This window comes from Aptenodytes patagonicus, chromosome 3 (genome assembly GCF_965638725.1).
Source record: "Aptenodytes patagonicus chromosome 3, bAptPat1.pri.cur, whole genome shotgun sequence".
Classification (NCBI taxonomy): domain Eukaryota; kingdom Metazoa; phylum Chordata; class Aves; order Sphenisciformes; family Spheniscidae; genus Aptenodytes; species Aptenodytes patagonicus.
The window spans coordinates 92,867,520-92,890,029 of NC_134951.1; positions in this window are offsets into that span (position 1 = coordinate 92,867,520).

Consider the following 22,510-nt stretch of genomic DNA (forward strand, 5'->3'; position numbering starts at 1 on the left):
GCTGGTTATCTAGATATTTCAAATGCTAAATTCATGACAGTCTCTACCCTTAAGTCTCAACTGATCACTTTTCTTTTAATGGTTGCTCTTCCCCCCCCCACTTTTCCCCATGCCTCTCAAGCACATTTACTCTCGTCCCAATGCTCACAGAGAAGAAAAAAGCAAGAACAGTGCTCTCTCTGGGAACGGTCCAGAGCTCCTTTAAGTTAAAAACCGTAACAGGTTCAAGCTAAAAATCCCTCATGCGTGCTCTCACTATTTTCTTTATCTTTATTATGTATCCACACATAGCCCCTAGACAGTCAGAACTGACTGTCTGGGTGTACAGAAGAGGATAATGAATCAGAAGCCTCCCTAAACAAATCTATAAACTTTTGACCAATAATCTAAAGAAAGTCTGTACTAATAATGTCACCAACCCTGTGTTCCTACTATGCTTGACAGTGTATCTCATTAAACATCAGGAAACCCCTGAAATATTTAAATAATGTTGTTTATTGCAACATATAATTGCATATTAAACTACTTTATACTCCAGTTGATAAAGCAGTTATTCACCTATGACTGTAAAAGCCATTGGTAACGTTATAGAAAAACCTGTAAGCAGCAACATGGTGCTAAATTCTAATAAAAGAGGAAGGAGGCTGGAAGCTGATAAGAGAGGTGGTGACTCAGAGAAGAAAGATAGTTAAGGCAAGAGTAAGCAGAGAGCACTGAGTCGTGAAGAAAGAAGCTAAACATTTTCAGAAAGTCTAATGCAAATGTTAAAGCTGTGGATGAGAGCTTTAAATAACACAGCTGGAACATAAGTAGTACTAAGAACACCATAGATCTGGCATCAGTTAGGGTGATTAATCTTAATTTAACTAGATGTATTAACGCCTATATTTATGTAAGGATGAAATTTTATGATTGAAAGTCTCCAATGTGTTATGCGTAAGACTGTGTTTTTTCTTCTGTGGGTTTTACCACAGCAGTGAGAAAAAAAAACACATTATAAAATTAAATAAGAAGGGTGAGTAGGCATTCCGGGGTGAAACAGGGGTGAGTTAATTCTTCCTCAGACTGCTGAGTTGTCAAGTAATGGGTTGATTTTGGTTGTGGTAGGGGGAAGGAGTGGAGTCAGGGTGGGAAATGCTAGTGCTTGTATAGGTGGCTGAGGTATTGTGGTGGTTAGATCCAAAAACAGCACAGGAAAAACTTCTGGCATTTCCTTCCCTCACCCAGCTCTCACTCTGATCTTCCTCACCCACAGCTTCATGCTCGAGTCTCTCAAGAGCAGATGCCACCAATCATTCCAAATTAAAACATACTTTGTGATATTGAGGCTTGCTGTGTACAACAGACATTTTAACGGCTGCTATTGGCAAAAACCATCTTTAGCACCACCTCAAAGAAATATTCCTTTCTTGGCTGCAGGCAGAAACCTCTGAAGGAAGGGTATTCTCTTGGCAACAAGTTGTACATAAGTACGTGGCTAGCTGAGGTTCAGATGTGCTGGGCTGCTCTCCACCATGGAGAAGGGGAAAACTTGGAGCACATGGAGTAGGAGAAGGAAGCCAGCATCTTTCAACCCTCAGCCCTTACAGAAAAACATGTCTGGGCTGGTTTCTGATGGCTTCAGGAAAATCTGTTGTCTCAATCTGCTTCCACTTGAATGGAAACTGTCTAAGTTTAATCGCTCTCTTTTGTCCCTGAGCTAAGACACTAGCCTGGCAGCAAAACACTGGGAGTCACATCCAGTTTAGCATTTATGGTATGGCAAGCCCACTACATCAACAAGAGTTGAGATGTTAGCAAAGGCCATATTTAAAGTATTTTCCTTTGGATTTAGTCTCCTTAGAAATCACAGATGTACTTGCAGTGCTTTCTTTAATCAAGTCAAGCGAAAAAGTTATAAAGGCAAATGATATAATAATATTTTCATTAGTAATGAACCAGCTTATATAAATATAATGAGGAATTTGGTACTGTTCTTGTAGTCCCCATTACTGTTACAGTGTCAGATGGAATGTTTTTTAAACTGTAACTGAATTTTTTGCAAACTGAAGAATCCTTGATTTATAAGCTCTGAATATAGAGAGTCACAGAGATTTTCGTATCAGTGAAAAAAATATAATAACCTGGGTCCCCTGGGGGAGTGTTTTATTTGTTCAGTGGGAGATTTTGTATGGAAAGTCTAGATTTCTTACTTGAAACAATGTGCTGTCAAAGTACTGAGATTCAGCTCTTACCTTTATACATGCTGTGAATATTACAGTAGTGTACACTTATGCTACCTGTAGGGCAAAGTGTCCTTTAAATAGAAGTATTCAAAATTTATTGTGAGCGTCATATGTCTAAAAAGCTTGGTAGAGATGTATCTAGGTATTTAAATCTGCTATGTGTTAGATATTATGTAAAAAATATGGAGGAGTAAAAACTGAGATATTAAAGAAATATTAACTGTTTTTGATTAGATATGCAATATTTTATGTCAGAAAGAAACTTAGTTCTGAGTAGGAGTTGACTGGTTACCAAATAGAAAAAAGAATCATAGAATCATAGAATCATTGAGGTTGGAAAAGACCTCTAAGATCATCGAGTCCAACCGTCAACCCAACACCACCATGCCCACTAAACCATGTCCCTAAGCGCCTCATCTACACGTCTTTGAAATACGGCCAGGGATGGGGACTCCACCACTTCCCTGGGCAGCCTGTTCCAATGTTTCACCACTCTTTCAGTAAAGAAATTTTTCCTTACATCCAATCTAAACCTCCCCTGCCGCAACTTGAGGCCATTTCCTCTCGTCCTATCGCTAGTTACTTGGGAGAAGAGACCGACACCCACGTCACCACAACCTCCTTTCAGGTAGTTGTAGAGAGCGATGAGGTCTCCTCTCAGCCTCCTTTTCTCCAGGCTAAACAACCCCAGTTCCCTCAGCCGCTCCTCATCAGACTTGTTCTCCAGACCCCTCACCAGCCTCGTTGCCCTTCTCTGGACACGCTCCAGCACCTCGACGTCCTTCTTGTAGTGAGGGGCCCAAAACTGAACACAGTATTCGAGGTGCGGCCTCACCAGGGCCGAGTACAGGGGCACGATCACTTCCCTACTCCTGCTGGCCACACTATTTCTGATACAGGCCAGGACGCCATTGGCCTTCTTGGCCACCTGGGCACACTGCCGGCTCATGTTCAGCCGGCTGTCAACCAACACCCCCAGGTCCTTTTCTGCTGGGCAGCTTTCCAGCCACTCTTCCCCAAGCCTGTAGCGCTGCATGGGGTTGTTGTGGCCGAAGTGCAGGACCCGGCACTTGGCCTTGTTGAACCTCATACAGTTGGCCTGGGCCCATCCATCCAGCCTGTCCAGGTCCCTCTGCAGAGCCTTCCTACCCTCGAGCAGATCAACACTCCCACCCAACTTGGTGTCGTCTGCAAACTTACTGAGGGTGCACTCGATCCCCTCATCCAGATCATCGATAAAGATATTTATCAAGACCGGCCCCAGTACTGAGCCCTGGGGAACACCGCTCGTGACCGGCCGCCAACTGGATGTAACTCCATTCACCACAACTCTCTGGGCCCGGCCGTCCAGCCAGTTTTTGACCCAGCGCAGAGTCCACCTGTCTAAGCCGTGAGCCGCCAGCTTCTCGAGGAGAATGCTGTGGGAGACAGTGTCAAAGGCCTTGCTGAAGTCCAGGTAGACCACATCCACAGCCTTTCCCTCATCCACTAGGCGGGTCACCTGGCCATAGAAGGAGATCAGGTTGGTCAGGCAGGACCTGCCTTTCATGAATCCGTGCTGGCTAGGCCGGATCCCCTGGTTGTCCCGCTCATGCTTTGTGAGCGCCCTCAAGATGAACCGCTCCATAATCTTCCCCGGCACCGAGGTCAGGCTGACAGGCCTGTAGTTCCCCGGATCCTCCTTCCGGCCCTTCTTGTGGATGGGCGTCACATTGGCAAGCCTCCAGTCTTCCGGGACCTCCCCCGTTAACCAGGACTGCTGATAAATGATGGAAAGCAGCTTGGCGAGCACCTCCGCCAGCTCCCTCAGCACTCTCGGGTGGATCCCATCCGGCCCCATAGACTTGTGAGCATCCAGGTGGCGTAGCAGGTCGTTGACTGCTTCCTCTTGGATTATGGGGGGTTCATCCTGCTCGCCGTCCCCGTCTTCCAGCTCGGGGGGCCGAGTACCCTGAGGATAACTGGTCTGCCTGTTAAAGACTGAGGCAAAGAAGGCATTGAGTACCTCAGCCTTTTCCTCATCCTCAGTGACAATGTTCCCCCCTGCATCCAATAAAGGATGGAGATTCTCCTTGGCTCTCTTCTTGTCATTAATATATTTGTAAAAACTTTTTTTGTTGTCTCTAACGACAGCGGCCAGATTGCATTCTAGCTGGGCTTTTGCCTTTCTCATTTCTTCTCTGCACGACCTAACAAGATCCCTGTACTCTTCTTGAGTCGCCTGCCCCTTCTTCCACAAGCGGTAAACTCTCCTTTTTTTCCTGAGTCCCAGCAAGAGCTCCCCATTCAGCCAGGCCGGTCGTCTTCCCCACCCGTTCTTCTTACGGCGTACAGGGACAGCCTGCTCCTGCGCCTTTAAGACTTCCTTCTTGAAGATCGTCCAGCCTTCCTGGACCCCTTTACCCTTCAGGACCGTCTCCCACGGGACTCTCTCAACCAACGTCCTGAACAGGCCAAAGTCCGCCCTCCGGAAGTCCATGGTTGTGGTTTTGCTGCCCCCCCCTCCTTACTTCACCAAGAATTGAGAATTCTACCATTTCATGGTCGCTAAGCCCAAGACGGCCTCCGACCACCACATCTCCCACCAGTCCTTCTCTGTTTGTAAACAGCAGGTCGAGCGAGGCACCTCCCCTGGTAGGCTCACTTACCAGCTGTGTCAGGAAGTTGTCTTCCACACACTCCAGGAACCTCCTAGACTGCTTCCTCTCTGCCGTGTTGTATTTCCAGCAGATGTCCGGGAAGTTGAAGTCCCCCACGAGAACAAGAGCTAGCGATTGAGAGACTTCTGCCAGCCGCTTGTAGAATGCTTCATCCGCCCCTTCATCCTGGTTGGGTGGTCTATAACAGACTCCCAGCAGGGTATCTACCTCGTTGGCCTTCCCCCTCATCCTTACCCATAGACACTCAACCGTACCATCATCACAATCGTTGAGCTCTATACAATCAAAACACTCCCTAACATACAGGGCCACCCCACGAAGAGATAACCCCAAGAGATAACCCCACCCCAAGAAGAGATAATAAGTAACGTGTAGTACTAGTAATTGGTGTATTTTGATGTGAGTGAACAGAATAAATGAGTGTTTATGCAGGTGATAATGAGCCAGAAATTTTAACCAAAGAATTATCTATTTTTCTAAACTAGTGCTTAAGATTGGTTTTATTTGTTGCATTTCACAGAACATCATATATCAGTTATTCAAGACAGCAAAAATGCATGATGGCATCATCCACATATCTTACATGAAAGTATTTTTAGCATGGGTGGGGGTCTGCTACAGGCCACCTGACCAGGAAGACCGAGCGGATGAGGCCCTCTATAAACAGATAGGAGCAGCCTCATGCTCACAAGCCCTGGTCCTCATGGGGGACTTCAGCCACCCCAACATCTGTTGGAGGGACAACATGGCAGGGCATAAGCGATCTGGGAGGTTCCTGGAATGTGTCGATGATAACTTCCTTCTCCAAGTGGTAGAGGAGCCAATGAGGAGAGGTGCTATGCTGGACCTTGTTCTCACCAACAAGGAGGGGCTGGTGGGGAATGTGAAGCTCAAGGGCAGCCTGGGCTGCAGTGACCACGAAATGGTGGAATTCAAGATCCTGAGGGCACCGAGGAGGACGCACAGCAAGCTCACTACCCTGGACTTCAGGAGAGCAGACTTTGGTCTCTTCAGGGATCTGCTTGGTAGAGTGTCATGGGACAAAGCCCTGGAGGAAAGAGGGCCCCAAGAAAGCTGGGTAATATTCAAGGATCACCTCCTCCAAGCTCAGGAGCGATGCATCCCAACAAAGAGGAAGTCAGGCAAAAATGCCAGGAGGCCTGCACGGATGAACAAGGAGCTCCTGGACAAACTCCAACACAAAAAGGAAGCCTACAGAGGGTGGAAGCAAGGACAGGTAGCCTGGGAGGAATACAGAGACATTGTCCGAGCAGCCAGGGATCAGGTTAGGAAAGCTAAAGCCCTGATAGAATTAAATCTGGCCAGGGACATCAAGGGCAACAAGAAAAGATTCTATAGGTACGTCGGGGATAAAAGGAAGACAAGGGAAAACGTGGGCTCTCTCCGGAACGAAAAAGGAGACCTGGTTACCTGGGACACAGAGAAGGCGGAGGTACTCAATGACTTTTTTGCCTCAGTCTTCACTGGCAAGTGCTTGAGCCTCACGGCCCAAGCCGCAGAAGGCAAAGGTGGGGACTGGGAGAATGAAGAGCCGCCCACTGTGGGAGAAGATCAGGTTTGAGACCATCTAAGGCACCTGAAGGTGCACAAGCCCATGGGACCCAATGAGGTCCATCCGTGGGTCCTGAAGGAACTGGCAGATGAAGTTGCTAAGCCGCTATCCGTCATATTTGAGAAGTCATGGCAGTCCAGAAAAGTTCCCACTGACTGGAAAAGGGGAAACATAACCCCCATTTTTAAAAAGGGAAAAAAGGAAGACCCGGGGAACTACAGGCCAGTCAGTCTCACCTCTGTGCCTGGGAAGACCGTGGAGCAGATCCTCCTGGAAGCTATGCCAAGGCACATGGAGGACAGGGAGGTGATTCGAGGCAGCCAGCATGGCTTCACCAAGGGCAAGTCCTGCCTGACTAACCTAGTGGCCTTCTATGATGGAGCGACTACAGCAGTGGACATGGGAAGGGCTACAGATGTCGTCTATCTGGACCTCTGTAAGGCCTTTGACACGGTCCCCCACAACATCCTTCTCTCTAAATTGGAGAGGTATGGATTTGATGGGTGGACTGTCTGGTGGGTGAGGAATTGGTTAGATGGTCGCATCCAGAGGGTAGTGGTCGAGGGCTCAATGTCCAGATGGAGATTGCTGATGAGTGGCATCCCTCAGGGGTCCATATTGGGACCGCTACTGTTTAATATCTTCATAAATGACACAGTGGGATCAAGTGCACCCTCAGCAAGTTTGCAGGTGACACCAAGCTGAGTGGTGCGGTCGACACGCCAGAGGGACGGGATGCCATCCAGAGGGACCTGGACAAGCTTGAGAAGTGGGCCTGTGTGAACCTCATGAGGTTCAACAAGGCCAAGTGCAAGGTCCTGCACCTGGGTCAGGGCAAGCCCCGGTATCAATACAGGCTGGGGGATGAAGGGATTGAGAGCAGCCCTGCCGAGAAGGACTTGGGGGTACTGGTGGATGAAGAGCTGGACATGAGCCAGCAATGTGCACTCGCAGCCCAGAAGGCCAACCGTATCCCAGGCTGCATCAAAAGAAGCGTGGCCAGCAGGTCGAGGGAGGTGATTCTGCCCCTCTACTCTGCTCTGGTGAGACCCCATCTGGAGTACTGCGTCCAGCTCTGGAACCCTCAGCATCAGGAAGACATGGACCTGTTGGAGAGGGTCCAGAGGAAGGCCACGAAAACGATCAGGGGGATGGAACACCTCTCCTATGAAGACAGGCTGAGAGAGTTGGGGTTGTTCAGCCTGGAGAAGAGAAGGCTTCGGTGAGACCTTCTTGCAGCCTTTCAGTACTTTCAGCTGGAAGACGGGGACGGCGAGCAGGATGAACCCCCCGTAATCCAGGAGGAAGCAGTCAATGACCTGCTATGCCACCTGGACGCTCACAAGTCTATGGGGCTGGATGGGATCCACCCGAGAGTGCTGAGGGAGCTGGCGGAGGTGCTCGCCAAGCCACTCTCCATCATTTTATCAGCAGTCCTGGTTAACGGGGGAGGTCCCGGAAGACTGGAGGCTTGCCAATGTGACGCCCATCCACAAGAAGGGCCGGAAGGAGGATCCGGGGAACTACAGGCCTGTCAGCCTGACCTCGGTGCCGGGGAAGATTATGGAGCGGTTCATCTTGAGGGCGCTCACAAAGCATGAGCGGGACAACCAGGGGATCCGGCCTAGCCAGCACGGATTCATGAAAGGCAGGTCCTGCCTGACCAACCTGATCTCCTTCTATGGCCAGGTGACCCGCCTAGTGGATGAGGGAAAGGCTGTGGATGTGGTCTACCTGGACTTCAGCAAGGCCTTTGACACTGTCTCCCACAGCATTCTCCTCGAGAAGCTGGCGGCTCACGGCTTAGACAGGTGGACTCTGCGCTGGGTCAAAAACTGGCTGGACGGCCGGGCCCAGAGAGTTGTGGTGAATGGAGTTACATCCAGTTGGCGGCCGGTCACGAGCGGTGTTCCCCAGGGCTCAGTACTGGGGCCGGTCTTGATAAATATCTTTATCGATGATCTGGATGAGGGGATTGAGTGCACCCTCAGTAAGTTTGCAGACGACACCAAGTTGGGCGGGAGTGTTGATCTGCTCGAGGGTAGGAAGGCTCTGCAGAGGGACCTGGACAGGCTGGATGGATGGGCCCAGGCCAACTGTATGAGGTTCAACAAGGCCAAGTGCCGGGTCCTGCACTTCGGCCACAACAACCCCATGCAGCGCTACAGGCTTGGGGAAGAGTGGCTGGAAAGCTGCCTGGCGGAAAAGGACCTTGGGGTGTTGGTCGACAGCCGGCTGAACATGAGCCGGCAGTGTGCCCAGGCGGCCATGAAGGCCAATGGCATCATGGCCTGTATCAGAAATAGTGTGGCCAGTAGGAGTAGGGAAGTGATCGTGCCCCTGTACTCGGCACTGGTGAGGCCGCACCTCGAATACTGTGTTCAGTTTTGGGCCCCTCACTACAAGAAGGACGTTGAGGTGCTGGAGCGTGTCCAGAGAAGGGCAACGAGGCTGGTGAGGGGTCTGGAGAACAAGTCTTATGAGGAGCGGCTGAGGGAACTGGGGTTGTTCAGCCTGGAGAAAAGGAGGCTGAGGGGAGACCTCATCGCTCTCTACAACTACCTGAAAGGAGGTTGTAGCCAGGTGGGTGTCGGTCTCTTCTCCGAAGTAACTAGTGATAGGACGAGAGGAAATGGCCTCAAGTTGCGGCAGGGGAGGTTTAGATTGGATGTAAGGAAAAATTTCTTTACTGAAAGAGTGGTGAAACATTGGAACAGGCTGCCCAGGGAAGTGGTGGAGTCCCCATCCCTGGCCGTATTTAAAAGATGTGTAGATGAGGCGCTTAGGGACATGGTTTAGTGGGCATGGTGGTGTTGGGTTGACGGTTGGACTCGATGATCTTAGAGGTCTTTTCCAACCTCAATGATTCTATGATTCTATTCTATGATTCTACTTAAAGGGGGCTTATAAAAAAGATGGTGGCAAACTTTTTAGCAGGGCCTGTTGCGACAGGACAAGGGGGAATGGCTTTAAACTAAAGGGGGGTAGATTTAGACTAGATAGAAGGAAGAAATTTTTTACACTGAGGGTGGTGAAGCACTGGCACAGGTTGCCCAGAGAGGTGGTGGATGCCCCGTCCCTGGAAACCTTCAAGGCCAGGTTGGACGGGGCTCTGAGCAACCTGCTCTAGTTGAAGATGTCCCTGCTTATTGCAGGGGGGTTGGACTAGATGACCTTTAGAGGTCCCTTCCCACCCAAACTATTCTATGATTCTATGTGTGCTAGCCCATGTAGATAAAGAAAGCACCTTACCAGTGAAATCCATATTTTCCCTGCTCAGCAGGTCTTAATTTAACCTGTTTTGGATGGAAAAATAGGGGTTTGAGCAATTAATTTATTTTTACGAAAAAATCATCATTTTGGAAATTTTGGTTTAAAAATCTCCAGATGACATAAACTCTCAAAATTCCCAAACAGACAACTGTATAGTTTTTAACCAGGGAGAGAAATATTATGGTTTGAATACATAGCGCTGCAAACCTAGAGGAGTCAAAACTAATTTGTTTCATATATCTCTGAAACTTATAGCACAAATTTCCTGCTGGACCTCCTATTGCATTATGCACTTTGCTAAAGCAACTACTGTGATGGATCACCAAAAAATGAATATTTCATCAGGACAGCTTTGATTTTTAAAATTATTTCTAAATGCTTCAGTTTTATGTTGAGGCTATTTATTTTTTAATAATGTATTTGTCTGAATTTAACAACATTTCGAAATCAAATAATTGCAAATAAGCTGAAACGCTAGACAATTGACTTGATAAACGGCAGACAAATGATTTAACAATTTCTGATTTTGTTGTCTTCCTTCTTTCACTTTTCCCACCTTCCCCTTTTCACAAACATTTTAGGTTTTAGTAAATCTGCATTTTTTCAGTTAAAAATAATTTATTAAACAGGAATCCTTGTAAAGGTACACTGTAGCCATCAGCTATGTTGTTAGCACACAGTTATTAACATTTTTACTGGTATTTGCACCCAGTCCACTACCTGGTTTAGAATGGTAAACACACTGCAAAGTGTGTTGATATTAGCTTCACAAAATGTTTACTTTTTAATTCTAAAGAATGTGATTTTTTTCAGACCCTGACTGCAATTAAGTACATTTTGCAAGACTTCAGATTCTTTCATCGCGATGTGATAATAAGTTTTGGTTCTTCCACTCATAGAACTTCTCTGAGTTTAATGGGATTTTTTCTGCGGGAAAGATTCAAATAATTAAGGACATATATAGAAAAAATAATTCTGTTGCTGATGCTGAACTGAAGGCTATTGTCAAAATTACTCACGTTAATAGGCAAAACACAGACCCAGCTAAGCAAAAGGTTGAAAATATTAACTTCATTTTTGTATAGAAAAATAACTTAAATGCAAGTAGACTTGCATAAACAAGATCGCAATCTTTATTTCACTTTAGGATTCCCAGTTGCTGTATCATCTTCTGCTTATACTTCTAACAGTCAATTTGCCCGAATTACCATTGTAGTCTCTGAAAGCTCTACTGGCAGTTCCTCAAGCAGGGCAGAGACACCTATGCCTTTTCACATATATTTCCATTTAGGCACAATTATCCTGAATTACTTCTTTCCTACACACTCTATTGCTGTGGTACTGTGGCATGGGAATAGTCCAGCCAACAGGTAGCCATTGACTGCACCTCACCACCTCATGTGACACCAGGCTGTCTACCTCAGAGCAGAGAAACATCACCCCACAAAAGGTGCGCCCTCCCTTGCCTTAGAGTTGGGCATACCTCATAGTGCTTGGGCTATACAATTCCTACTTCTGTTGATAGCTGGGCAAGCTTAGTTTTAAACTGTTTACAATTCACTTTGGAAATAAAAAGGGAGTAGTGGTAGATATATAAATTGTCTCAATATAACAACAATAAAACTGATTTAGTCTTATTTCTTCCCCAAAGAACAAGGGAGGTGAAAACCTGGGTGTTCAACATTAAAAGCTTGGTGGAAGTTAAGACAAGGTTAAAGGAGCGGGGGAGGAATTTTAGCTAACATGATAACTGCTGATCCATGTAACACTCTTGGGGTGGAGAGAGATTTGTTTTCTTCTGTTCTTTTCTTTTCCTTATTGATTGCTTGTTCAAACTATTGAAATACTGATTTAACCGATTTAATCCTGCTATGCTTGCAACATCTACATGGTGCCAAAATATAGAGGGTGTGGATACATCTGTAGTTACAGATAATTCCATTTACTGTGGATTTTCATGAATATCCTTTGAGGTAAAGAAGCAGCCCTGTTTCTAGGCAGGGATAGTGAAGGAGGAATGCTGAGATTCACAGGAAGAAATGCAGGATCCTGAAACACCACGGTTTAGGTTTGACACTGAAGTCACCACAGCATGTTTACTCCTGCAAATTAGTTCTGCTGACTTCATTGTGGAGCCTGCACATGAATAATATTTACATGTCAAGCCCTCCATATGGTTGACTGTGCTGTTATCAGGCAATCTGAAGTCTTACTTCAGCTGTCACTTAGCTGTCGCAAAATTTGCCAAGTCTATACTAAGGTCTGGATCTTGGCTGGTCATGCGTGTGGGTGCCTAGAGCTGTGCTGTTCAGCATCCAGTGAGTGGCAGGTAGCCTGACTTCTCCTCTAACTACCCAGCATTGGATGACACACTCTCCCGCACAGCGCAACACGCATTTCTCTTTCCTGACCTTCCCTGTGAGTGCAGCTTGGTAGCAGGACTGAGAGGGGAGGCATAAAATCATCTCTATTAAAGACATTCTGGTTACCTGTTCTGGTTACTTATACAGTAGGAGGGGGGGGGGGGGGAAAGGGGGAAAAAAAATCAAGGAATAGGTAGACGCTTGATTTCAATGAGCATTTCATGTAGGAGAATATTTTTGATGCAGATTACATCTTGTTCTCCTATTGCAGTTCATGTCTTAGAGCAATGGAAGCACAGGAACCTGAGGATGTTCAGGTGTTGTCCCCCTACTCCTGAATAGTCTAGGCAGAAACACAGATGCTGTTTGCTATGTTTTTGAGGGTGAAGTATTATTACTTGGCTGTCAGTAGCTATAGTAACACTGCTTTCCCATGGCTGTTGAATGCTTGGTGCTGAATGTTTTTTTAGTTCTGGCAATACGTTTTTCTGTTTATTTTTCTTGTAAGAATTTGTTCCCCTGAGACTTTAAAACTAATTTGACAAGTTAGCCTATAATTTAACATGTCAAAAACTGGAGGTACTTCCACAATTTTGATACAGAATCTGTGTTGTTGCCTCATAGTTTTATTTATTCTGCCAAATTGTTTTAATACCCTAAATTTAGAACAGGCTTATCAGCTGGTGTTGATGGGCAAAGCTTCAGTAGGGCTCCTTAAGGCATGTCTACACAGATGGGTGCAGACAGCTGTGAGCTTCTCTGTCCACTCTGCAAGCCAGCCAAAAGCAAGCCAGCTCTGCTCTGGAAGTTGTAGAGCTGCATTAGTGAGATACTGTGCCCAAGCGTGTATCTACTGCCTCTGGCAGAGTTTCCAGGTCTGAGCTGGCTCTTGTCTGTTCCTCCTGGAAGTTGAACAGGAATGTTCATGCCTGGCTCCATTCTTCATCTGAGAAGGTATATCCCTGGGTGCTGCTTAGGCCTTAGCTCCTGCTGCATTTTAGTTCCAGTTCCTTCAATGAGTTTCACTTACATCTGTTAAGTTACTGTTTTTTCCTCAGATCTTTTTTCCCTTCTTTCAGTTGTTGTGCTCACAGGCCGGATTGAGGGTGTCCCCCAGCACACCCCTGAAAGCAGTTTACATCACCTGTGAGCCCGTTGCTATCACTGGCATGCATCCCTGCTGGGGTAGGATACAGTTGCGTGTGCATGAAGGGATCAAATCCTGGCTCACGCAGAGTGTGTGACTGACTTGTCTCTGTCGGTCTGAGTGGAGGCTCAAGGGCTGCCCTTTTGTGTGATACAAAGCAAAATTGAAACTGAGTGGTGTTTTTTTTTTGCTGTAAGCCCCCGTGCTGTGGTTGTCACCTTTAGGACACAGGACTCCCTCCATGGAAAGATCACAGGGCAACCCCAGCTTCATCTTTCAGCACCTCCTCGGGTGGATTTGTTTGCTTTAAAATTCACCATCATTTCACAAACCTTTCTGGTGACTGGCTTGAAATCACAGGTGCAGGAAGACATGCTAACTGCCGTAGTTTTTGAAGTGAACTCCTTTGAATGCAAAACACATTATAAACAGCTAGTGCTGTCATGCACGAGGGTTCTTTTTCTCCCGAAAAGTCTCAGCAGAAGATAGGTGCCATCTGTGTGCTCTATAAAACAGGAGGCCCAGTGTTTACACAGTGTCTCCTGCGGGGAGGTGTTGTGAGATGGTCACCAGTCCACATGCCTGTAAGGCCGACTGGTGAGAATATGTAGATAAGCTGGTGGGGACGCAGTGCTAGGAGACAGTGCCACTTCTGACTTCTTGAACTCTCAGTCTTTGGGGCAGAGGGGCAGTGAGAGGTGATGGGCGCAGATCCTGCTTTCTGTTTTGGATGGTCTGAACACATTGTTTAAAAGAACTGACAAAGTAGGTGATCACCGTGGGAAAGATTTCAAATACAGAAATTGGAGAGAGGAACAAGTTCCTGGGTGAACGCAGGCACCTGTGATAGGGACAGACAGTGTAGCCAGAGGAAGAAAAGTGCACACACTGAAGGAAAGAAAAAAATTAAAAAAAATAGATGATTTACATGGTTAAGTTAAATAGAAATGGCTGTATCTGGAAATAAGGTGATAGATAAGTCAAAGTCAAAAGCAGCTGTTTAATAACTAATATATAAAGCAAGTATTAAAGCAGCACCCATGAAGAAAGCACATGTAGTGAAACCATATGAAAGTGGTAAAGAAAGGAAGATTCAGCAAAGTTTCCAGATTTTATAATTTTATTACGTTTCTAAGCTAGGCAGTGCTTAAAGAGTCTCTTGGGACAGCACCCTCAGCTGCAGGGAAAACAGCGTTTTTTGGTATCACAGATGCCTGGGGAGATGACGACCAGTCTTCTCAGGTTACTGACCACACTGTCTGGAAAAGGAAAGGAAAAAAAATCATTATTAGTGTTTTTCCACATGAAGTATGTATTTTTAATTGAGAGAGCTTTATCATGTGGGTGCTCTGTGTTTAAAAGAGGCCTGTGACTTCAGCGTAAAGGGACCCCCCTGCAAAGCTGCATCGAGAGTCGCCATTGCACCTCCCCAGCTGTGCGAGCCTGCCTCCCACTGCATCACAGGTCCTTTCTCCTCTAAAAACTGAGAAAATTGGTCCTAGTTTTTGTTTTTAAAAATTGATTCTCATCCCTAGAAGGGATAGGTTTTCTGAGATCCGTATTTAGTGTTTTTCTGGTTTCTACCAATAAATTAAACTGGACTTTTTTCTGGCTCTTGTTCACGAACCAACACTCAACCTGCTGAAATTGGAATTAGACAAAAAAAAGAAAAAGAATTAAACTCAGTCTCAATCTCTGCAATAATTAGGTAGTGTTAAAAAGATTGCAAAGCAAAAAAAAAAGTAATAAAAAAGATTTTCTTCTTTGGACCCAATTCCTCCTTCCATTTGAGAAAAACCCAACTGAACCACCCCTCTTAAGCTCACTGGGGCCACAGTCGGATTGGAAATGCAATTTGGAAACACACGAGTCAAAAAAAGGTGAACGTCAGCGCAACTCTATTGAGTGCAGCAGCATTATGCCAGTTTTGTGCTAGATGAAGATCCAATTTACTTTATATGTTGAATGTGATTAAAAATGATGATATTACATTTATGGTCATTTTATACTTACTGTTGCAGAGACAAAAGAGAAAGCAAAATCTCACGTAATGTGCATGTGACAGAAGCATCTCTATTCACAGTCATATCCCATTTTCCACTTCTTTGTGTGCTTGCCATCTGCTGATATGCCTTCTCTAATTTAGATGATAAGGTCCCTGGGATATCAGTCTAACTTTTAATATCTTCGTTCTGAAGTATGGTTGGTAGTTATACTCATGATAGCTAATTAGAAGAAACAGAACATTGACAAAAGCTTTCTTCCCAATGATCTGATATTTCTAGTTTGATTAGGTAGGTGGGTGCAAAGCTTAGACTGAGATACTTTCTGCTTCAAATAAAACCTGTGGTACGTGGTACTTTGGGGAACTCTCATACAGGGCATGTCGACACACTCACATGACTATAATGCTCTCAGTTGAAGCATTTAGTGCTGCACAGCAGAAAATGCTGCTGAGGGAAACAAAGGAAATAGCATTCATTGCTGAAACAATTTGAAACAGAATTTGATGCTGCTGCTACTTTTTTTGCTATTACTGTTCCAGATGTTCAAAATGAAGCTTTCGACTGTCAGCTCTGGGGAAATACTCAAAGGAGCAAAGAGCAGCAAGAGCAGTTCTGTAACTCCCACCGAGAGTCAGTGTGTGTGAGAATGTAGATAGCGTTTCGTAGAGCAATAAAAAAAGTCCAAACTACTTTTTGGGCTCCTGACTTTTCAATTCATAGAATCATAGAATCATTAAGGTTGGAAAAGACCTCTAAGATCATCCAGTCCAACCATCGACCCAACACCACCATGCCCACTAAACCATGTCCCTAAGCGCCTCATCTACACGTCTTTTAAGTACTTCCAGGGATGGTGACTCCACCACTTCCCTGAGCAGCCTCTTCCAATGTTTAACCACTCTTTCAGTAAAGAAATTTTTCCTCATGTCCAATCTAAACCTCCCCTGGCGCAACTTGAGGCCATTTCCTCTCGTCCTATCACTAGTTAATTGGGAGAAGAGACCGACACCTACCTCGCTACAACCTCCTTTCAGGTAGTTGTAGAGAGCCATGAGGTCTCCCCTCAGCCTCCTTTTCTCCAGGCTAAACAACCCCAGTTCCCTCAGCCGCTCCTCATCAGACTTGTTCTCCAGACCCCTCACCAGCCTCGTTGCCCTTCTCTGGACACGCTCCAGCACCTCGACATCCTTCTTGTAGTGAGGGGCCCAAAACTGAACACAGTATTCGAGGTGCGGCCTCACCAGTGCCGAGTACAGGGGCACGATCACTTCCCTACTCCTGCTGGCCCCACTATTTCTGATACAGGCCAGGATGCCATTGGCCTTCTTGGCTGCCTGGGCACACTGCCAGCTCATGTTGTAGATGGGCGTCACATTGGCAAGCCTCCAGTCATCTGGGACCTCCCACGTTAACCAGGACTGCTGATAAATGATGGAGAGTGGCTTGGCGAGCTCCTCCGCCAGCTCCCTCAGCACTCTCGGGTGGATCCCATCCAGCCCCATAGACTTGTGAGCATCCAGGTGGCATAGCAGGTCGTTGACTGCTTTCTCTTGGATTATGGGGGGTTCATCCTGCTCGCCGCCCCTGTCTTCCAGCTCAGGGGGCCGAGTACCCTGAGGATAACTGGTCTGCCTGTTAAAGACTGAGGCAAAGAAGGCATTAAGTACCTCAGCCTTTTCCTCATCCTCGGTGACAGTGTTCCCCCCCTGCATCCAATAAAGGATGGAGAGTCTCCTTGGCTCTCTTTTTGTCATTAATATATTTGTAAAAACATTTTTTCTTGTCTCTAATGACAGCGGCCAGATTGCGTTCTAGCTGGGTTTTTGCCTTTCTCATTTCTTCTCTGCACGACCTAACGAGATCCCTGTACTCTTCTTGAGTCGCCTGCCCCTTCTTCCACAAGCGGTAAACTCTCCTTTTTTTCCTGAGTCCCAGCAAGAGCTCCCCATTCAGCCAGGCCGGTCGTCTTCCCCACCCGTTCTTCTTACGGCGTACAGGGACAGCCTGCTCCTGCGCCTTTAAGACTTCCTTCTTGAAGATCGTCCAGCCTTCCTGGACCCCTTTGCCCTTCAGGACTGTCTCCCACGGGACTCTCTCAACCAGCGTCCTGAACAGGCCAAAGTCTGCCCTCCAGAAGTCCATGGTTGCGGTTTTGCTGGCCCCCCTCCTTACTTCACCAAGAATTGAGAATTCTACCATTTCATGGTCGCTAAGCCCAAGACGGCCTCCGACCACCACATCTCCCACCAGTCCTTCTCTGTTTGTAAACAGTAGGTCGAGCGAGGCACCTCCCCTGGTAGGCTCACTTACCAGCTGTGTCAGGAAGTTGTCTTCCACACACTCCAGGAACCTCCTAGACTGTTTCCTCTCTGCCGTGTTGTATTGCCAGCAGACGTCTGGGAAGTTGAAGTCCTCCATGAGAACAAGGGCTAGCAATTGTGAGACTTCTGCCAGCCGCTTGTAGAATGCTTCATCCGCCCCTTCATCCTGGTTGGGTGGTCTATAACAGACTCCCAGCAGGGTATCTGCCTCGTTGGCCTTCCCCCTCATCCTTACCCATAAACACTCAACCGTATCATCATCACAATCGTTGAGCTCTATACAATCAAAACACTCCCTAACATACAGGGCCACCCCACCGCCTCTCCTTCCTTGCCTGTCCCTTCTGAAGAGTTTATAGCCATCCATTGCAGCACTCCAGTCACGAGAGTCACCCCACCATGTTTCTGTGATGGCGACTAAGTCATAGCTATCCCACTGCAATTGTTGCAGTGAGGTATAAAAGTCAGAATGACACAAATGAAGTTCTGCTTAAAGGATGAGGATCACTCATAGGTACTTTTCTCCAGCTGGCTTCAGGAGGAATTGCACATGCCGTGTATAAAGGCAGACTGTGGACTGTCCGATTAGGAGGAGAGTGCAGAATGGGGGATCCTGTAGGATGTTTAGTCTTGGCTAAGAAGAAGCGGTACATTAAATTATCTTCTTGCAATTCAGCATCATGTTCCTGAGAACAGAACTAATGCAAATCTACAGTTTGTTGGGAATCAGTGTTGGAAATTACAGCCAGGCAGATAGGCACTCTAGAAACGTTTACTTTCCTCTGTTAACATTGGTTTCTGTTTGCCTCCATATGAGCTGAAAAATTTGTTTTTTCTTTGCATTGTTTATATCTTAATAAAAAGGAAGCAAGGGCTGTCATCAGGGTTGATTTACACAGAGAAAGAGGGCCTCCAGATGAGCATCAGATCTAGTGAAGTGTGTCCCATGCCACATGACCATCTATCCATGTCCTTTCTTTAGTGCACTGTCTTTCTGCTTCCTTGGGATGTTAGATTTAAATCACTAGGTGATACAGGCGCTGGGCATTTTGACTGTCATTTTCTCCCTCCTGTGTGATGGTTTTGATATTGGTTTCTCGTGGGTATTGCAACAGCAAATCAGCACAAGAGGCAAAGCACTCAGCTCTGCTTTTACTCCCAGTGGGTGCACGAGAGAACTGCAGTGCCAGAGAAGCCAAAGTGATATCATAGCCTAAAAAGAAAGAAATCCCATTTTGTCAGTTGGCACAGCTTTATAAACTTTGCAATGTTTTATGAGAATACTGTTCGGTCATCTTTTTGCCATGCAGATTCTTAATCATCTATCTGAAGTTATCTGTATCCCCCAGTCCTTGATCCCAACACTTCTGTGAAAGCCTTTTGCATCTGTCCTCTACTAGTCTCCTTCAACAATTGTCTGTGGGCTTTTTGTTTTCTGCCAGCCAGTTTGCTGCAATTTTTCAGGCTGACAGGCTTTGTGCATGTTCAGAAAGATTTGCTTTCAAATATGAAGTAGCCAAGTCTTTACTTACTGAACTTGCACACGAAAAAATGGTTCACTTACCCATACAAAATTGCAAGCAAGCATTTGCTTTCAAACCGATGTCCTTTTGTGGCTTTCTCTCATATGCTCATTAAGCACTCCAAAGTGCCTAGGAATAGAAAAAGGGATTTAAGATGCTTTAAGAAAAGAGAGTGTTCTTGTTCTGTTGTTATTCATTTGTACTTGTTAGCGTGTAGAGATCTCGTTCAGCCCCACTGGAATCGCTACCATCCAAACATGTCATAATAGACAACCCTTGTCCCAGAGATTTGCCAGGCTAAAGAAATCATGGGCAATGGTCCACAGAAAGGGACAGCAGAGAAATGGAATTACTTGGCTGAAGGCACCCAGGATTTACTGTGATCTGGAGAAGAGGGAAACGTGTGCCTCTGCCTGTGCCACAGCTCTGTGTAATGCTGTAAGCCTGTCCCGTTGTTTTAGTGCAGAGCTGCATCCTCTTGCCCTCGTTAAGTGGTCACTTGTGGGGGACATTAGTTGCAGAAATTAATTTGTGTTCTATATGTACCTCTTATTACTTAATTTTATTATTTTAACGTTGAATTTCCTCCCAGGACTGATATTTTAAAAGCTAGTTGTTAAGTCCTAGGCTGCCTGGTTCACCTTGAACTGAGTTCTTTGCAAGATTTTTGCATTAGTAGATTTTTGTGATCAAACTAGGACATGTATTCCAGTGCCCTAGGACTAGTCTTTGGTTATAAAGCCACATGCTTTGTCAGATGGAACTGCACCAGTGTGCAGGAAATGCTTTTCAATGTTGGGGAGCACGATTCTCCTCCATCTGCCAGGCTGCAGGAGGTTGCTATCTTCACTGCAACCCCCCAACACCTGGAAATTTGTTGCAGAACAAGTGATGAGAAAGAAAACTAATTTCCCACTTATTTCTTGTTATTGCCAGAGCACGTTTCCCTCTGGATCTCTGTTTACAGAGAGTGTAGGAATCACGATGGCACCCTTGGATGGCTATACAAAATATTTGTATTTGAGGGGTGTGTGCATGTGTGTGTTTGTGAGCGCACACACATGGGTGTGTGTTTGAATATGTGTTAGAAATGGCACTAGGAAGGAAATTCTCTGTGCCTTCTCAAAGGTTACTGAAAATCCAGGCAGGACAAGGTATTTCTATGCTCACTTTAATGAAATTCATGTGTTAAGGTGTATCCCTAAAAAGATAGGACTAAAACCACTAGGCTCTTGTTAGTGGAGAACTGGTACTTATTTTGTGTGGAAATCAAACACTCGAAAACGATGGAAGCCTGGAACCTCAGAAGCACAAAGTCATCAAATTCCCTTTGCTATCAAAGGCAGGCAGGTACATGAATACTTTTAACTACCAATCTGTTAAGGATGCTGAGTTACCTGTTCATGTTATTCCTCAGTCTACAAATCAAGTGTAATAGGCGACACAACCATCGGAGATACCATTGCCTGTCACTTTGCAAACACATGACCCCTGAAGAAGACAGGTACCACCCCCCCTCCCAAACACAGGCTCTCAGTGTGCTCAGACAGCAGGACAGGGGAAGATGGGTGAATTACAGGGCTCTCTGCAAGCACAGATAACAGAAATGCTGATGCTACATCAGCACTTCCTAGTACTCAGCAGCTCTACTCTGCTCTTATTTGGAGTAGTGCTCCTCTGAAACATGCACTGAGTGTATTAGACTTATGACCTCTGACAAAACAAAGCAGGACAAAAATGTTTTGTCTGCATGTACGTACATATATGATTGTATTTGTGCACAAATCCAGTGGCAAACTGTTGTATGTCCCATTCTCTTTAGTTGCAATGTAATGAAACATAAATGTGAGATGATTGCACTCATTTATGTATCTTGCCTGCAATAGTTATGATTGGGATGACATATACGTTTAGCAAATAAAACTTGCTCAAGTATCCTTATTCCTGGAGAAACATGGGAATTGCCTCATTAGGTGTGTCTAGTGTAATACTACCCTGATCAGTATCAACACTTCAAAGCAAAATAGCATAAAAGCTAACTGTACTTAAGTAACTGATTTTTGGTTGCCTGACAAATCTAAAAAAATTGGAATTTTTTTTTCGAGGTTTATCTCCAAAACCAGATGAAATTCAAAGAAAAGGTGGGGTTTTTTAAATCACTTTCAAACAAAGGGGCATTTTGAAAATATGAGAATGAAATGCTTTAATCTTTTTCAAAAATGCATTTTTTTTCCAATTGGAGATTTCACCTAGTTGCACTTGAATTTGTGAATATCTATTCACATCAACTGATCAGGTCAGATCAGGTAAGGTATGTGCTTTATGAATAAGTTATTTGGATGAAAAATTTCACTAAACCTTGAAGAAAACAAATAAAAACCCAAGAATTTCACCCCTAACCTTCTGCTTCTGGCTAGTGCTTCTGATCTGAGCCATGACAATAGTTTATTTAGTTTTTCCATCACTTGTCTCTAGGACAAAAATTTCTATGTTTTTTCTAAGTAAAGGTGGAGATAGTAATTTTATTAAGCATGTTGAATGTTTTATATAGCTCTCCTAGACTTGCTGACATAATATCTTGTGGCAATACTTTTTCTAGATTAGTATTGTAACATGTAAAAAATTATGTCCTTTTAGTAGATTTTCTCATTTCTGTGAGCAATGCTTTAGAGATTTAAAAAATGTTATTGGATTTACCTATAAAGATAACGAGTTTTGTTCCTGTGGCACCAACTGTGAGAGTATATTCATTATTTATACACAGGCAGTAGAGCTAAAAATGACAACTATGAAGTGTTGACAAAAGCAAAAAATTGCACTCTGTGTTTGTACTTTCCCAGACAAATGAGGGCATATTAATAAGTTTCGACTTAATCTCAGTATAACGTATATTTATATAAGTATTCTCTGAGCCTTGCACAGCAGCTGTTGTATCAATCATTACAACAAATTCCTTTGCTTTGATAAATTCATTTATACCATATTGCGGTGATATTACACGATCATTATACACAGGGGAGTCGTTACTTTAGGTCAAAAAAGATCAGTGGCTCTCTGGTTTCTTGAGTAAAGGTCAACTGCATTTTATTTTTGAAGGCAAAAGACAACTATTCTCTCTCACGTTCCCTTGCATTTTTCTAAAAGTGTTACCCAGAACCAGGAGAGCTTTGACTTTGCTGCTTGCCGGTACCGTCAGACGCAGGGCACATGTTGTCACATCTCAGTGTGTCAGGCGAGCTGCTCCATGTCTTTTGTCTTGGAGCATCTAATCACAACAAACACTGAAGTCAAAACCGAAAGGATGCAGCTCCGAACTTTCTCTGTTGGTCCACAGGCAGGGCACAGCTAAAAGAACAGCGCAACTGGAGTGCAGCAGGGCCGATCGAGGGACCAGCTGCTGAGATACAATTAAACTTAGG